This window comes from Ovis canadensis, chromosome 2, assembly GCF_042477335.2.
Source record: "Ovis canadensis isolate MfBH-ARS-UI-01 breed Bighorn chromosome 2, ARS-UI_OviCan_v2, whole genome shotgun sequence".
NCBI classification, from domain to species: Eukaryota; Metazoa; Chordata; class Mammalia; order Artiodactyla; family Bovidae; genus Ovis; species Ovis canadensis.
This window is the reverse complement of record NC_091246.1, coordinates 194,137,657-194,144,539: the sequence shown is the minus strand read 5'-3', so window position 1 is coordinate 194,144,539 and position 6,883 is coordinate 194,137,657. Positions and strand designations below refer to the sequence as shown.

General features: G+C 44.3%; 1 pseudogene; it reads left to right on the top strand.

Moving 5' to 3' along the window:
• Window positions 1-3,985: 3,985 nt before the first annotated feature.
• LOC138432442 (endogenous retrovirus group S71 member 1 Env polyprotein-like) lies at window positions 3,986-5,446 on the top strand (annotated as a pseudogene).
• Window positions 5,447-6,883: the final 1,437 nt, after the last annotated feature.

The following is a 6,883-nucleotide window of genomic DNA, read 5'->3' as shown; positions in this document are numbered from 1 at the left end:
TGGGGTTGCAAAGAGTCAGACAGGACTGAGTGACTTTCACTTTCACTTTGAAAATTCTTTGCCATTGTCTTTGATATCAGAGTGAAAACTGACATTTTCCAGTCCTGTGGCCACTGTTGAGTTTTCCAAATTGCTGGCATATTGAGTGCAGCACTTTCACAGCATCATCTTGTAGGATCTGAAATAGCTCAACTGGAATTCCATCAGCTCCCCTAGCTTTGTTTATAGTGATGCTTTCTGAGGACTACTTGACTTCCATTCCAGGATGTCTGGTTCAAGGTGTGTGATCACACCATCATAGTTATCTTGGTCATGAAGATCTTTTTTGGGTAGTTTTCTGCTTGCCACCTGTTCTTAATGTCTTCTGCTTCTCTTAGGTCCACACTGTTTCTGTCCTTTATTGTGCCCATCTTTGCATGAAACATTCCCTTGGTATCTCTGATTTTCTTGAAGAGATCTCTAGTCTTTCCTATTCTATTCTTTCCTCTATTTCTTTGCTTGGATCACTGAGGAAGGCTTTCTTATCTCTCCTTGCTGTTCTTTGGAACTCTGCATTCATATGGGTATATCTCTGCATTCAAATGGGTAATCCCTTGACAAATAGATTAAAGGGATTAGATTTGACAGACAGATGCCTGAAGAACTATGGATGGAGGTTCCCACATTGCATAGGAGGCAGTGATCAAGACCATCCCCTAGTAAAAGAAATGCAAAAAGGAAAATGGTTGGCTGAGGAGGCCTTTCAAAGAGCTGAGAAAAAATTCAGCTATATTGTTATATAAATTATTCAGAGAAAATAAAGCAGTTAAACCCACAGTGGCTATTAAATCTTTTTATTTTCTCCTTTAATTCCAGTAATGAATAACTACTGAATTTTGATAAATGAGTAAATAAAAGAATGATAAGTTATAGACAAATACTTGATTTGTATTTTTAATCATTATTTGAAAATGACTGTAGTGAAGAAGAAATTCATAGGGTCTGGACTCCATCTTAGGCCTGTTCATGTTAATCATGCTCGGCCACCTTTCCAATGGACTCTGAACTCTGTGTTTAGTGCCTATGAAAACAACAATTGAAGGATAAGACCCCCTCCAGACAGGGGAACCTTGAAGATCGTATCTAGGTTACTAGGTTACTCGTCATCTAAGAGAAAACATACACTAATCACCCCTTCCTCCAGACAGGCCATAAATTTTTCTGTATCAATCAGAGTGTAACCTTGGGTTTATTGATTATTGGCTAATTGTTTGACTGTTTGAGCACATGAGCACATAGCATGTGAATGATGGAGTTATTGGGATTGCATTTTCCTTGGTTTATGTAAGTCTCAAGGAATTTGGAGTGGTAGGTTCAGACAGGTACACATGGGGTATAAAAGATTTTCACAAATGCTGGTCGGGGTCCTTGGCTAAGAGGAGACTCTGCCTTGGGCCAGCCGGTGTAATAAACTGCACTCCACTATCTGCATTGTCCTTCTGAGTGAGTTTGTTTCCCAGAACTCTTGGCTACAACATTTGGTGCATTACCCAGGAAACTCCTCACTTTGATGAAACAGGTCTCATTTGAGGCCACCCTGAGGCTTTGTGGCTTGAATCTCCTAGAGCAGGGAAGGCGCCTCGACCCTCTGGAAGAATTCAGCCTTTCAACGCCCAATTTCTTCTTTTTAGCAGGTAGGGAACGGCAGCAAGGGAACTGAGCACTCAGGTGAGGAGGAACCCACCCAGCAGGGTGGAAGAGGGGGCCTGATCACCCCCCTGGGAGGGACTATAAGGGGCATGGACCCACAGGGGCCTGGAATAGGCAGGCAGCAAAGACTGCTTGGTACACAGGTCGACAAGCATGCTACGGTTTAGAAAGGAAATTTGTGAAGGTCATTTAGGAGGTGTGTCCACGCTGTCTCAGGGAAAATTATTACCAGCGATCACCAGAGGATTTTTAGGATAGGAAACTGGTCCTTGTATGCTCATATTCTGCCTTCACCCAGGAGGTGTCCCATCTGCTGTGAAATTCTTGACCCCTCGGAATTGTTAGGCAAGGAAGGAAGAGGAAGCTCCCACAGCTGTGGGGCTTGCTGACTTGGAAATTAAATAGGGCTGTCGGGGCTCAGAGATATCAGGTCCCTGAGAGCCCATGGTAACCTTAAAAGTGGGGGACCAAAACATTGACTTCATGGTGGATATAGGAGCAGAACTGTCGGTAGTAAAACCTGTGGCACCACTGTCCAAAAAGACTACCGCTGTAACTAGGGTATCGGGAGAAGACATGATTAAATCGTTTTGCCAGCCCAGAAAATGTCAGATGGGGGGGGAGGGCACCAAGTGATTCATGAATTCCTCTACATTCCTGAGTGCCCAGTACTCAGGGAAGAGACTTGCTCTCCAAACTAGGAGCACAAGTGACTTTCTTCCCTGAGGAGAGGCCCACCTTCCAGATGGACACTATGACTTATTTGCTCTCTCCCTCTCAAGACCCCCCCAAGATGAGTGGAGGTTGCATGAGCCTCTGAAGGCAGAACCGGGTGGGCTGGAAGAGCATGAGAGAGAGCTAACTCAATTATTCCCTGAGGTCTGGGTGGAAGACAGCCCCCCTCCCCCCAGGCTGACTAAACATCAAGCCCCAGTGATAATAGAACTCAAACCAGGCACCATCCTGGTTAGAAAGCACCAATACCTGCTACCAATAGAGGCCTGGGCCGTCACACTGCCCCACATCAATAGATTGAAACAAGCGGGCATTCTAGTAGAGTGCCAGTCGGCTTGGAATACGCTGATCCTGCCAGTCAAAAAGGAAGGAGGACAGGGCTATAGGCCTGTACAGGATCTCAGGGTAGTCAACCAGGCTACTGTGACTTTACACCCCACTGTTCCAAACCCCTATACCTTTTAGCCTCCTCCCGCCGAGGACTAAAGTTTATACTCGCCTAGATTTCAAGGATGCCTTCTTCTGCGTACACCTCGTCCCAGCATCACAGCCCATCTTTGCCTTTGAATGGGAAGATCCAGTCGGGGGCACCAAACAACAGCTCATCTGGACTCCCCCACAAGGGTTTAAGAACTCCCCAGCCATCCTTGAGAAAGCCTTGGCTTCTGACCTGAACTCATTCCATCCAGAAGAATATAGATGTTGGCTCTTACAATATGGGGATGACCTGCTGCTGGCTGCCGAGACCAAGGAAAAATTCTGGAAAGGGACAAAAACACTGCTCTAGCTGCTGATGGAAGCAGGTTACCAGGTGTTGAAGAAGAAGGCACAGATCTGCAAGGAGGTAAGTTGTCTGGGGTTTGTTTTAAAGAAGGACACAAGGTTCCAGACCTTAGTTGGGTCCTATATACTGATGGCACTAGCCTGATAAAACAAGGACAATGGCTGTCATGTTAGCCAAAGAAGAAGGGGCCATCAAGACTGAAAAGGGATGGTGGGAATTGCCAAGTGGCAAGTTATTGGTACTGGAGGAGCTGGCACACACTCTGGTAAGCCAAACACACCAAGGGACCCACCTAGGCCATGCTGCCTGCTCACAGGTTAATGCTGCCTCTCAGGTATTCAGACAAAAACCTCCGAGTATTTAGCGGAAAGGCACGCTGCCCTTTGAACACCTGGGAGTGGACTTCACTGAAATGAAACCTTACTGACACTACTGTTACTTGCTGATCGTGGTATGTACATTCTCCGGATGGGTAGAAGCTTTTCCTACCTGGACTGAAAGAGCATCAGAATTAGCCCGGTGCCTGCTTAGGGAAATAGTAAGATTTGGACTTCCTACCAGCATTGGTTCAGACAATGACCCAGCTTTTGTAGCTGATTTAATACAACAAGTAAGCAAAACTTTACACATCAAATGGAAACCGCACACTGCATATAGGCCCAGAGTTCTGAGATGGTGGAATGAAACAACCAGACATTAAAGAGACTCTCCAAGTGGATCATAGGGACTGACTGCTTCTGGGTGGACTTGCTTCCAACAGCTCTGCTCAGACTCAGGATGACCCCACAGTACCAAGGCTATTCTCCATACGAAATTGTGAATGGGAGGCCCCCTCCCATAATAAAACAGGTGTCAACAAATTTGCCTCAGATAAAGGAGAATAGGATTTCACAGCAGATGGAATGGGGTAAGGTAATAAATTGGGCAACTAAGTTTGTACAAGAAAGGGTGCTGTTCCCCCTTGGGGAACAGATTCATGAGTTTATGCTTGATGACCAAGTATGGGTCAAAGATTGGAAACATGATTTGCTAGCCCTTTGGTGAAAGGGCCCTTATGTTATTCTAACTATCCCTACTGCAGGTAAAGTTGCAGGTACTGTCCCTCGGATCCATCATACGAGGGTGAAGAGAACATACAAAGCAGACCCAAAAAGCGCTGAGTGGAATGCACAGAGGGACCCCGCTGACCCTCGAGAGACTAAGACCAACCTTAAGAAAAAGGAAAAGAAGATCCTGGACGAGCCCCTTCAGGATGAATCCGCACAATCAACTCCTGCTTCTTGGCCTCATCAACATGATTTTGAATTTAACTTCCGTTTTAACTCAGGACAATGCTTTCATCTCATGGGCACATTACTACACAGACTTCCACAACACTCCCAACTGCTGGGTATGCCTCTGTCAGTGATAGATGGACTTCCTTGGAGGGTGTCACCACTCTGCCAAGGAGATTTTAAGCCACTCTGGTCTTTTCTGGAATGACAAAAAGAGACTTTTCCTCTCTCTTGTCAATCATAACCTCTTCTTATTCTCTTGGTGTAAGACCTACAGTCAATAGACTCAGGTCATGGAGTTACATTTGATATAAATGCCAGTGTAACAAAAGACTAACCTACTTGTTGTAAATCTTATCCCGGTAGCCCCGGTAAATCTACCTTACTTACATGCTAGGTGGACAAGATCTGTGTTTCGATGGTATGAGTATATTGCTGCCTTATTTGTACCCTCTATAGAGACAACAGATATCATGATTAAAGTAGAAGCCTTGACTAATTTCACACAACAGGCCCTCCTAGATAGAACAAAAGCCATCCAAGCCTTAAATGAAGAGCAAATCCAAATGAGAAAAATGGTAATTCATAATAGAATGGCTTTGCACATACTCACAGCTACTCAAGGAGGGACTTGTGCTATAATTAAGGTTGAATGTTGTGCATACATTCCTGACTTATTGGCAATGTATCGACTGCTTTAGATGACATGAAAAACCAGGTAAAAGCAATGTCAAATGAAAACATTCCTTTCTGGACTTTGGTCCTATCTTGGGTGAAGGGCGATTGGTGGAAAACTATATTTACCACTGTTGTAGTTGTCTTGATAGTTCTGCTTTGTGGACCCTGAATTTTACAATGTATTATGAACTCTGTAACCTGAAGGTTGATGTCATTCTCCCAAACTGGAGGTCAGAGAGCCAGGGTGCAATATATCCCTATGAATGATGCTCATAATATGAGTTAAGAACATCAAGAGAGGGGAATGAAGAAGGAATTCATAAGGCCTGGACTCCATCTTAGGCCTGTTCATGCTGATCATGCTCTGCCACCTTTCCAATGGACTCTGAACTCTGTGTTTAGTGACTATGAAAACAACAATCAAAGGATAAGACCCCCTCCAGACAAGGGAACCTTGAAGATCGTATCTAGGTTACTCATTGCCTAAGAGAAAACATACACTAATCACCCCTTCCTCCAGACAGGTCATAAATTTTTTCTGTATCAATCGGAGTGTAACCTCGGGTTTATTGATTATTGGCTAATTGTTTGACTGTTTGAGCACATGAGTACATAGCACGTGAATGATGGACTTATTGGGATTGTATTTTCCTTGGTTTATGTAAGTCTCAAGGAATTTGGAGTGGTGGGTTCAGACATGTACACATGGAGTATAACAGATTTTCACAAACGCTGTTCGGGGTCCTTGGCTAAGGGGAGACTGCCTTGGGCCCACTGGTGTAATAAACTGCACTCCACTATCTGCATTGTCCTTCTGAATAAGTTTGTTTCCTGGAATGCATGGCTATAACAGTAGCACCCCTACACTCATACATTATTAAAATTAACTTTTTTCTTTCCAGTTGTGATATAACTGACATACAGAGCTTTATAATTTTAAAGAATGCAGCATAATGACTATATATATATATATATGTACATATATACATGTATATATATATATATATATATATGTATGTATGTATGTATACCCAGGTCTCCCGCATTACAGGTGAATTCTTTACCAGTTGAGCCACAAAGGAAGCCTAAGAGTACTGGAGTGGGTAGCCTATCCTTTCTCCAGTGGATCTTCCAGACCAAGGAATTAAACTGGGGTCTCCTGCATTGCAGGTGCATTCTATACCAACTGAGTTACAAGGAACCCCATAATGACTCTGTGTGTGTGTGTGTGCGTGTGTGTGTGTGTGTGTGTGTGTGTGTGTATATAAACTGTGGTGTTGGAGAAGACTCTTGCGAGTCCCTTGGACTGCAAGGAGATCCAACCAGTCCATTCTAAAGGAGATCAGTCCTGGGTGTTCATTGGAAGGACTGATGCTAAAGCTGAAACTCCAATACTTTGGCCACGTCATGCCAAGAGTTCACTCATTGGAAAAGACTCTGATGCTGGGAGGGATTGGGGGCAGGAGAAGAAGGGGACGACAGAGGATGAGATGGTTGGATGGCATCACCGACTTAATGGACATGAATTTGAGTGAACTCTGGGAGTTGGTGATGGACAGGGAGGCCTGGCGTGCTGCGATTCATGGGGTCACAAAGCGTCGGACACGACTGAGCGACTGAACTGTACTGAATAGATGTTATATGCATCTTCTTTTCCATCCACCTGTTGATTGACACTTAGCTTGCTTCCAAACTAATATACCTTGGCTATGATAAATAATGC